The sequence below is a fragment of the Sabethes cyaneus genome, chromosome 1 (assembly GCF_943734655.1).
Source record: "Sabethes cyaneus chromosome 1, idSabCyanKW18_F2, whole genome shotgun sequence".
Lineage (NCBI taxonomy): Eukaryota > Metazoa > Arthropoda > Insecta > Diptera > Culicidae > Sabethes > Sabethes cyaneus.
Window position 1 is genome coordinate 86,632,875 of NC_071353.1, and position 12,415 is coordinate 86,645,289.

Sequence of the window (12,415 nt, forward strand, 5' to 3'; positions counted from 1 at the left end):
CGCACGGGCTGGCACAGGTTCTGTAGCAACGTTTCCAGTTTCGGCGAGGCAAGTCGACTTAATAAAATACTGTCAAAATCGGAAGATTATCAGGTTAATAACATTCGAAGCTCGAACGGTGAATACTGTTCGAATGGCAATGAAATCCTGGAATGTCTCTTTTATAGTCATTTTCCGGGCTGTGTGGAACCTGAAGTTCGAAACTATCCAGAAATCGTTTTAGGTGGCTTAGACTCATGGGCTTTTGCTCGGAGACTTGTCACAACTGAAGCGATTGAGTGGACCGTGAACAGCTTCTCTCCATACAAATCTCCTGGAACAGAAGGAATATACCCTATTCTACTGCAGAAAGGATTCAAGTACTTCAAACACATTCTGAGAAGGATGTTTGTGTGTAGTATTGCTATTGGGTACATCCCAACTCAATGGCGTGAAATAACCATTAAGTTTATTCTTAAAGGTGGACGCGCGACATACGAGCAAGCAAAAGTTTTAGACCAATCAGTCTAACATCTTTCTTGCTTAAATCACTTGAGCGGATTGTTGATCACCACATCCGCGAAACAAGCTTAGTAGAAGTTCCTCTTCATTCAGCACAACATGCTTATCAAAGTGGCAAGTCAACAACCACCTTATTACATGATGTGGTGGATACAATTGAGGTTGCTTTTTCACAAAAGGAATCTTGCTTAGGAACTTTTTTGGATATTGAAGGCGCGTTTGATAACGTATCCTTCGCTTCCATTTTGGAGGCTGCTCGAGTTAGCATCGGAGCCACCCGGACGGCGACGGTTGGAATTGGTTTCGAGGATGTGATGGGAAGTGGGGTCTTGGCCTGTTTTCATGGAAAGGTTGAAAATTTTGCCTCTCAAATGGGGACATTTGGAAGGGTTGGAAATTTCTAGGAGCAGGAATAGGCGGTAATCTTCTGGGGGGTAGTCTAGGGGCAATTTTAGAGATATCAAGCTCTCTTGGTTTTGGGATATTTATGGGGTGTTCGTTTCGATATGGAGCTGATCTGGTATCCATATTATAATAGTCCATGCAGAATTGGTATGCTTGGTTCAAAGTTTTTGGATTAGAAGTTTTCAGAAGTTGGCACAAAGGCTTTTCCAGACCTCTGATGAATGCATCTACTGCCTTTTCTCTAAAAAAGTCAATGTGAGAATCTATGTGGAGGAAATACTTTTCTTCTGTCTGAATCTGAGCGATGATTGAGGATAAAAGCTCGTTAACTCTTGAATAATAACTTCCGAGGCTTTCACTCCCGGATTTTCTTATAGACGTTAACTCAAAATCTAATGTTTTGAGATCTCGCTTATCCCTATAGTAGAGAATAAGCGTCTTTTTAATGTCGGCCCATTCGTATTGAATATTATTTGAATTTAAGACGTCTGCAGCCTCGCCTCTTATTTTTCTGCGAACAGATCGTTCAATCAACTCAATCTGAGGGGCAGTAGCTCCGGCTTCCCGGTACATACTAAAAATGCCCTCGATGTCAGTCAACCAGGTCACAAGTTCGGTTGACTTGCCATCAAACGGTTGCACATCTCTTATGAAATCTGGTAACCGACCCAATTCAATGAATTGCTGCATCGTTAGGGGACTAACGGCAGGTGGGTCTGCTGGTGTTGGGTTTGGCATGATGATGTGCTGGAAGTAGAGGTCTACTCTTCTCTTCTTCCGAAAAATTTTGAAAGCACTAATTTAGAAATACCACTGAGGGAAAACTTTTCTTTTGCAGCCAAATCACAATTTCCACTATCTATGTCTAATTAACACTTATTCACGGAAAAATCACTAACACTTGAATCAAACAAAAATTTAACAGAATAACTATAAAAAGGTTACTTACATAAAGGACCAAGTCCTGGGTTTGGCCAACATCACCGAGTTGGACTTTTGGTGGCAGTCCTCAGGAACGGGGGATCTTCAAGCAGGCACTTATGGGTAGTCCGTTTTACCGTGGTTACTTCGGGCCAATGGTGCCGATCGGGATCAGGTCCTCGGTGTCTTGTAGATCGCTTTGTGGTATGCAGTGTTTGGCTCTTTGAACCAAAAACTAAGTACAATCGGGCTCTTTGAACCCCACAAAAATTATTTTCACTTAAGAGTTTAATTGCACTGATTATTGAAGACTTCTACACTGCACTATCACGTATACTTTTCCCGTCCAGGAGGATCTCGCCGGAGCCTCCAGTTAGAAAACCATGGACGTGATTATCTTTTTAAAAAAACACAACTTAACTACCTGCTAGCCTAAAACGAACTGAACTTTATTTAACAAGTGAGCTTAACTACAGTTCATAATGCAAACGCTGCACCCCGAAAGCTGCTACGTTCCATCGATGGTTGCCATCCGCTCCGATATCGATGTCAGCATGTTTCGATGCCCTCGTTCTGGTCGCTTCGTTGCTAACGTGGTGGTCAGCAATTCCAACCGTCGCCGTCCGGGTGGCTCCGATGCTAACTCTCGTTATCATAATGTGCGTTCAATAATCGTAAAGTGGATAGAACAAATGCTTAGTAACCGATTGCTTTTTTCGTCCTTACGGCAAGCAAGCATTTGGAAGCAAAGTGTTTGTGGATGTCCATAAGATGGCGTTCTCTCGCCTCTTTTATGGAACCTTGTGGCGGACGGCCTACTGAGGAAACTCAATGGTCTAGGTTATCCGTCATATGGTTTTGCGGATGACTATCTCATCCTAGTAGTTGGAAAGTGCATAAGCACATTATTTGACTTAAAGCAGCAGGCACTACGCGTCGTGAAAACGTGGTGCCGAGAAATTGCACTTTCGGTAAATCCGGGCAAAACATCTATCGTCTTATTTTCAAGACGTAGAAATACCAATGGAGCTCGCGCTCTGCGCTTTTACGATTCGGATGTTGATGTTGTGAACGAAGTGAAGTACGTATTAAAAAGCGTGCATGGCCTTTGGGCAATGTAGACGAGCAATTGGCAACTCTTGGGGGTTTAAGCCCAAATACATACGCTGGTTGTACACGGTCGTTGTCAGACAGACTGGGTCATACTGGCATATGATTGTCTTGTATGGTGGCAGAGAGGGGAAGTTGTGACTGTCCAGACAAAGCTAAACCATCTTCAAAGGATGTGTTTAATGGCAATGTCTGGTGCATTTACTACAACTCCTACTGCCGCCCTAGAAGCTATGTTCAATATTAAACCTCTACACTTTCACCTGAAGCAAGAGGCACTAATATGTGCTTATCGACTACACGCGATTGGCCTTTGGCAGTCTGTGGACGGTTCCACTGGTCATACTCGACTGTGGTCGCAAATTGTTGCTGAGGACAAGTTTGCCCTTGCTCCTAGCGATGTAACGCTCATGCGTACTTTCCCGTATAGGACTTTCTCAAGTGACTTTCCTCCTAGAGAGGATTGGATGTCAGGCTACATGGAAAGGAAAATTTCCGACTATGTGGTCTGTTATACCGATGGTTCCTTGTACGAAGGTCGCGCGGGTGCTGGTGTTTACTGCCGTGAGCTGGAATTGGAGGAATCCTATTCGTTGGGTAGTTACTGCACCGTTTTTCAAGCTGAAATCTTTGCAATTATGTGCGGAGCTCAGTTTGCACTTCAGAAAGAACTGATAGGCAAGATTATCTACTGCTGTTCTGACAGTCAAGCCGCTATAAAAGCCCTTTGTGCGGCTAATTCTAAATCTAAAACAGTCATCGCCTGCCACACCCAATTAGAAGAACTAAGCATTCTAAATGCCGTTCATCTGGTTTGGGTTCCTGGCCATTCTGGTATAACCGGAAATGAATGGGCTGATGAACTAGCAAGATCTGAAGCAGAAAAGTCGGTTTTCGGACCAGAACCTGCTTTACCAATTGCGGCATGCTGGATAAAACAAAAGATTCGATCTTGGTTTTCTTCTGAACATGTACGTTATTGGGAAAATCTTGAAACTTGTCGTCAAACGAAAAGTTTCATTGTTAAGCCTTGTGAGAAGGTTGCAAAATTTCTTTTGCAACATTCAAAGGTGAATTGCAGTATTCTTGTCAGATCACTGACTGGTCACTGCAGACTAAATTATCATATGGCTACGATTCAGCGCGCTGAATCGTTTCATTGTAATTTATGTGAATCCAACTACGGTACACCATATCACGTAATTTGCAACTGTCCTGCAGTAGCACAATTGCGTCATAGGATCTTTGGATCCCACGTCTTAAATGAATCGGATTTTAGGAAACTAAAATTACGAGACATTTTGATGTTTCTTACCGAAAGCGGTATTGAGCTATAAGCTCTTATTCGTCATGAGTATACCCCTCAGGGGGTGTACTATTGATAAGTTAACTACCAAGGATTGCAGTATCCCCTCGGGGGTACAAAAATCTCTCGGTATATATATGTTTGTGTTTGTCCAAATTCCTCATCCACCCCTTCCTATTCCTCCTGTTCTCCTTCCCGTCCTCATCAGGTAAATGATGACACGGGCAAGATGGGCAAGGCACAAATCTTCCACATGATTGTGAGGAACGTGCTGTTCGAGCCAAAGATGCTGATACCGTGGGAAGCAGCAACAGCTGAAGCTCAACAATTTTCGATCGGATTCTATAGGGCGTAAATTAAATATAATCATAAGGAAGCTTAACCCATAGCTTATATCGTATATATTTCTGTCATCCGTGCTAGGGAAGCACTGACGAGAGGAGGCAAAAATATGAAAATAATTCAAATTTTCAAAATCAATTCAAAAACAAAAATTTTTCAAATTCAATTTCAAAAACAAAATCAATAGTTTTCTATATTTTCAATATTTTCAATCGATTTTCCGATCAATTGGTGTAAATATCTTGGAAATCTATTGAAAATTGACTGAATTATAAGTCGAAGCGTGAAAACGCGTTTCTACTTTGATGACGTCATTTCCAACAACCAATCACGAAGCGAGAATTCTGGTAAAACATAGGTTCATTATTTTCAATTTTTCAATAGTTCAACATCAAGCATCCACACTTTTCTTCATTTGGGTCAATTCTTAGAAGATTTTCCAATCGATTGGTGTAAGAATATTGAAAATCGATCGGAAAACCGCTCAGCTATTAGCGCTCGAAACCTTTCATTTTTCGTGACGCTCGCATTTTTCGATTTTTTGGAATGACACCCTATCTCAAAACTTGCCGTAAGACGTAGTCCTACGTCAAAAGCAGCACGCAGAACTTGTTAGCAACTAAAGTTACTTCAGAACTTCATGTAGCATCCTAATAGCTTTGGAGTATCTATGAAGTGCTTGCAGCACTTCTTAAAGCATTTAGTTCCACGTATACTTGATATACACTACTAATCAGCAAGAAAGTTCTACGGAACTGAATCTGAACTAATTATGAACTTTCGAGTTCGCGTGTCAAGTAATATTCGAACTTTTGGTTGCTTGGGTAGTCATGCATTGACCTATGGAAATCCAAATCCATCAGCTTCTGATTGAACTTCTCATTCCAGCACCTTGGAGACTGCTTCAATCCATATAACGACTTGAGCAGTCGACATACTGTATTTGGTGGAGCATTTACACCATCTGGAACAGCAATGTATATCATTTCCTTGAGATCGCCATGCAAAAATGCCGTCTTGACATCCATGTGGTGGAAAAAGAACTGTTGGTGAATACCTGCCGCTAAAACGGTTCGGATAGTCGCAAGCTTAGCAACTGGAGCAAAAGTTTCTTCGTAGTCTAAACCAGGTTTTTGTTGGAATCCTTTCGCTACCAGCCTAGCCTTATACCACAGATAACAGACATCCAAGCTAGAACAAAAACCTTCGTAAACCGTGTGTAAAATGACTCTAGCGACATCTAACTGCTTATTGCCACTTGCATTCTCTTAAGTGATTGAAGCGCCCGCTTGCGATACCTGCAGCTGGTGTTGGGCAGAGCTGCCAGATATCCCGCTTTTTTCAGCTTATCACATATTGTACACATATATTATAAATACGGCATGGTTAAAAGATATGTTTATATTAGAAATCAATATAATTCCAAATAGATGAAATAGAATGCACAAAATCATTCTTTCCGTGATTCGGCGTTAAAATTCGATAAAGAATAATTCTTTTAAAAAATATCTGGCAGCTCTGCAAAGTGTTGCTGATATTTTGAGGTTTGTTCATGACAAAAAAGGAAGGAAATATTTTTTCCTTTTGTTTATCTGCCCGTTTAAGATTTCGTGCAAGTGCGAGCAGGCTCTTCCGCGAAACTAAAAAAGGATGTTCAATTCTTTTCGCACTCACACGAAATCTCATTGTGGATTGGCAATGCGTGCGTGATGTCAAAAGTAAAATATTTCCTTCTGTTTTTTTTCTCGCTAAAAAGCTAAACATCGATGATTCGCGGTTTTGCTGATATTGTTCAGGCGTGAGAAAAAAAGAGGGAAGTATATTTTTAATTTTTTCGTACTCACACGTTGACAGTTCGTTACGAGGTTTCCTGTAAGTGCGAGCAGCCACGAAATCTCTTTTACTGCTTTCAACGCGAATTCGTGACTACAAAAGTGAATGAAATTTTCAAGCCTGTTCGCATTTACACACCCCATCGACATCTCTATATCGAGCTGCAGTAAACATCAGCGACAGCATGTCCGGGGCTCAAAATTTGACAGCGGGCCCAAATCAGACTGCTGGCAGTTGAGTGAAACGCAGTGCTGAATTGCTATCTCATTTTCGCACACACGAGATGTTGGCGGCGAGAACATGGTTGTCTGCCATGGGCTTGCATTTACACGAAAACCCATGCCGAATTGTCAAAACTTGTGGGAAAACAATAGCAAAAATACTTTCTTCTCTTTTTACCTTTGTTATACAATATAACAAAGGTTTAGGAATTGGTCGAAAAACACGAAGTCGATCTGAGGCCCGGAGGGCCGTGTCACATATACCAATCGATCAGGTTCGACGAATGAGCAATGTCTGTGTGTGTGTGTGTGTGTGTGTGTGTGTATGTGTGTATGTGTGTGCGCTTCAATTTTCAATCGCCTATTTCTCGGAGATGGCTGAGCCGATTAGTCTGCTATAACTTTTATTTGAAAGGTATTTTTCCCTAGTATATCACTATTAAATGGTTTCGTGGTCTGACTTTTAGTTTAAAAGTTATAAGCAAAAATGTGAAAATTACGTGACACAATTTTCTCCGAAACCACTTAACCGATTTCATCGATCTTAGTACCAAGTAAAAGCTCTTACTATTGCTAAACTTCACGCCAATTTTTATTGAAAACAAACAAGTGGTTTAAAAGTTATGCTTAAAAAACCAGTTTGGACAAGGTTCAAATGATCGCCTGTTTCTCAGAGATGGCCAAACCGATTTACGTGCTATTAGTGTCATTTGGCAGGTAATATAGCCGGATAGATCACTATTGAATGGTTTTTTGATTGGATGTTTAGTTTGAAAGTTATGAGTAATTCAATACACCACACCAAAATTAACAATAATTTATAATGATTTTAACCAAGAAAAATAACCTAATTTCAATTATTTTAATATCAAACGAGAGGTTTTCACACTACGAATATATATGCAAAATTTCATAAGAATTGGTTTTACCGGTCAAAAGATATTATCCCTCGAACACTCGCGCCAACTTTTATAACACAGTTACTCGCGCGCACAATAGCCCAAAACCAAAGAAAACGTGCGCACTAGAGTTTTGACTAGGAAAACTTGGCTTTAAGTTTATAGAACCTTTGGAAGAGTTTCTTGAAATTGAAAGCTCTATCGTCTGGTAGAATTTGAATTTTGATTAATCCCCCTAAAATTGAAATAAAAAAATTATTTTCCTTCAGTTTCAATATAACACATTGATGTGTTCTGCAAAGTTTTAGAGCATATTATTACAAGAAATTTTGCTGAAGACAGTAACCTTCTATCTCTTCAACGAAGAGATCTTATTTATTGTATATGAATTTGAAAAATCAGTTTTTCTATTTTAGCTCTTTTTGTAATTGTTGTATGACTTTTTCATGTATTACAAAGTTGTATAAATAATAAAAATACATAACTTTGCTGAACATAGTATACCTCTATGTTTCCTTGTTTACGAACTGTAGAACTTTGATTATAAAAAATACCCTGATTTTGACCCCGGATTACTCAACTACCAACAGACGGATACATTTTACATTTGCTGGTGGTTTTGCTGCATACAGACACCATTTTTCCATAGGAAGAAACGAGAAAAAATTCCAGTTGGGACCAATTGTGGTACACCTCACATGCTACTTGCTTCGTTTCTGTGATGTAGGTTTATGCAAATCTATTTTCCTAACAATTTAAAGTACTAATGCATTGAATAATTCTGACATTTTGCTCATAACAAGTTTATTAAAGAATATACGTTAGTATATACGTAATATACGATTTGGAACTATATAACAATATGGCATTCAAAAACCTACATATGGTGTACAAAATACAACAACGTGAGTAACCGAAGGTTCATAAAAATTGATGAAATTTATTCAAGAAAACTTTATTGTTGTGAATTAAATAGAATGGCGTTATAGGAAATTATGCATAGTTCAAAAACCTATTAACTAGACCTTTACTACGCAATGTATATGTTAAAGAATAATATTTCATCTTGCAACTTACTTTTACTTGCACTTACCCTCATTAGTAACAACTTACTCAGCAATTTCATGAGAAAAGAAACTATCAAAATTTATAAGTGCTTCTATTTGTTTCAAATTTTGTAAACTTATTCAATTTCCAAAAATTTCATGTAAACCAAACGTGTCGATTTCTATCTCAAATTGCAAGTAAGACGGTATAACAAAGGTTCCTTTCACCACTAGGTGGATTAAATCAGGTTTTTTCTTACAAAAACCAATCAAATATCAGCAACTTCGTAGTCTCGAATATGTATACAAGAGATCGTGTAGGTAGAGTGACTATATCCAGCTTTTTACGCGCTATAATGGTGGCCGCTATAAATTGTGTTCGTAATATGCGAACAATCTTTTTGACAACTCTGCATACATCAAATCTGGCACTCTTCTCTTGCAACACTGCCGTGCTCTTTCTTTCGTTTACGCCAAAGAAGGAGAGCAAAAATGTGCGAAATGTAAACAAAACTATTGCTCTCCTTCTTTTGCGTAAACGAAAGAAAGAGCAACACTGCTGTACAGGAGAAGAGTGCTCAGTTTTGATGGATGCAGAGTTGTCAAAAAGATTGTTTGCATATTACGAACACAATTTATAGCGTCCGCCATTATAGCGCGTAAAAAGCTGGATACAGAGTGGCGACAATGTCAAAATTGGAATGATAATTATCTGTCAGTGTCATTCCAATCGAGCAGACGACCTATCCAACGCGTATGCAGGAAAGAGAAAGAAAAACCTTGGAAAAGCCGCATTGCATACATTTGGGATGACTTGGCGTCACTCTGTATATAGTCACTCTACGTGTAGGGTGTAGCATCGTAGTCGCGAATGTGTACCTTATGGGGTTTCCTGTATGAGCGAGCGGGTGTCGATTTCTTTTAATATACACTAGGGCCCCCAGCTATATAGGCTTTTGTGTCAGTGTGAGCAGGCTTCAAATTGCTTTTGCGCTCATGTCTTCGAATGAACATTTTAGGTGATCGCAGTGCCACCATACTGCTTATTGCCACTTGCGAAAAACCGTTGCAAGTTTTTACACACGGTCCAAGCCTAGCTTGGATGTCTGTTATCTGTGGTCAAAGTAAATTGATATATACCAATTAGAGTGACTGTATACAGAGTGGCGACAATGTCAAAATTGGAATGATAATTATCTGTCAGTGTCATTCCAATCGAGCAGACGACCTATCCAACGCGTATGCAGGAAAGAGAAAGAAAAACCTTGGAAAAACCGCATTGCATATACATTTGGGATGACTTGTCGCCACTCTGTATATAGTCACTCTAATACCAATTTACTTTGGTCGACAGTCTCGAAAACATCGGCACATCGATTAAATCGAGTGTGAGACATCGATGTTATTTGAATCGATGTCCGATGTTGGCAAATGTAGAGTGACTATATACAGAGTGGCGACAATGTCAAAATTGGAATGATAATTATCTGTCAGTGTCATTCCAATTGAGCAGACAACCTATCCAACGCGTATGCAGGAAAGAGAAAAAAAACCTATAGGATAAACTGCATTGCATACTTTTGGGATGACTTGGCGCCACTCTGTATATAGTCACTCTAGTCTGCTCGATTGGAATGACACTGACAGATAATTATCATTCCAATTTTGACATTGTCGCCACTCTGTATATAGTCACTCTAGAGCAGACAACCTATCCAACGCGTATGCAGAAAAGAGAAAGAAAAACCTAGGATTAGAGTGACTATATACAGAGTGGCGACAAGTCATCCCAAATGTATGCAATGCGGTTTTTCCAAGGTTTTTCTTTCTCTTTCCTGCATACGCGTTGGATAGGTCGTCTGCTCGATTGGAATGACACTGACAGATAATTATCATTCCAATTTTGACATTGTCGCCACTCTGTATATAGTCACTCTACCTAGGATAAACCGCATTGCATACATTTGGGATGACTTGGCGCCACTCTGTATATAGTCACTCTAGGCAAATGGAGTACCGATGCTTCTGATCTTTGAACATTAACCAGACTCTTTTGCGCTACTAGTGATATCCTGACAAACCTTCGTTTTTTGCTGATATTGAGAAAAAATCCTGATTTCCCTGTCTTCAATAAAATTATAAGTTTATCCAGCTTTCCACGAGCGATAATGGCGGCTATTGGGCACAAGTGAGCACAATCTTTTGACACTCATTGCAGGTGCGTCAGATTCGCCCTGAAAGAGTTAAGACCCAAACAGAATGCTGCGTCAACGCATCCGTCAGCGTCAATTTGACAGTAATCCCATGGGAAAACTGTCAGAATAACGCTGACGGACGCGTTGACGCAGCATTCTGTTTGGCCCTTTACTATGGGAGCATCCATGATTTTTTATTATTCAAGTGTGAAAATGTAAACATTGTTTAATTTTCGCAGATCAGCTGGAGAGAAACATAATAAGAATCAGCAACGCCGTCAACTGCGTCAATCGCACCGATCTGAATTGTCCAAGTTTCATCCAATTAATTGTACCGGGACATCGATTTAAATCGAAAAAACTAGAGTGACTATATACAGAGTGGCGACGGTATATAGTCACTCTAGAGTGACTATATACAGAGTGGCGCCAAGTCATCCCAAATGTATGCAATGCGGTTTATCCTAGGTTTCTCTTTCCTTCATACGCGTTGGATAGGTTGTTTGCTCGATTGGAATGACACTGACAGATAATTATCATTCCAATTTTGACATTGTCGCCACTCTGTATATAGTCACTCTAAGTCACTGTAGAAAAAACTAGAGTGACTATATACAGAGTGGCGACAAGTCATCCCAAATGTATGCAATGCGGTTTTTTCTAGGCTTTTCTTTCTCTTTCCTGCATACGAGTTGGATAGGTCGTCTGCTCGATTGGAATGACACTGACAGATAATTATCATTCCAATTTTGACATTGTCGCCACTCTGTATATAGTCACTCTAGAAAAAACAACATCGATGTGACCGATTTTTCTGTGAGCTCACATCGAATCGAAACATCGGAAAATCGATATTGGAACATCGATGTTTCGATTATCGATGTGACATCGCCGCATTAGAGTGACTATATGAAGTAATTTGCGGTTTCGTCACCAACGAGAATGACATTTGCTGAGGATCGCTTATGTAGGAGTGAGAGGGGAGCAAAGAGTGGAGGAGAGGATCCGGGAGTTTGGAATTTGATGTTGTTGATATTACTCCTACTGCAAACAGCCTCAGCGAGGGCCTCAGCTAATGTCAAAAAATCTTTATATGTGTGCGTGGTGGAATACTTCATAGTCACTCTACGCCGCATTACTATAGTTAGAGTGACTATATACAGAGTGGCGACAATGTCAAAATTGGAATGATAATTATCTGTCAGTGTCATTCCAATCGAGCAGACAACCTATCCAACGCATATGCAGGAAAGCGAAAGAAAAACCTACTGTGTTACCTGACTCACTGCGAATATGCGTTGTGTTCGCGGGATCGTGTTGGTTCGAAAGGTTTCGAAAAATATCGCCTTTGTATCGAAAATATCGTTAATTTTGATCACTAAAAATAACGTACTTAAACGTTATATTTTAAGTGAGAGTAGTACGCAATAATTGTATTGTGAAACTGAATTGTTATTTATGCAACTTTTTACAAATTAAATGCTATAACAAAAGCACAACTTATAAAAAATCGTTTGTTATCGATATTGCCTGCATATGCGTTATAAACGAATAAAACGTATGGTTACGTTTTATTTCAATAATACGCATATTCGCAGTGAGTCAGGTAAAACAGTAGGATAAACCGCATTGCATA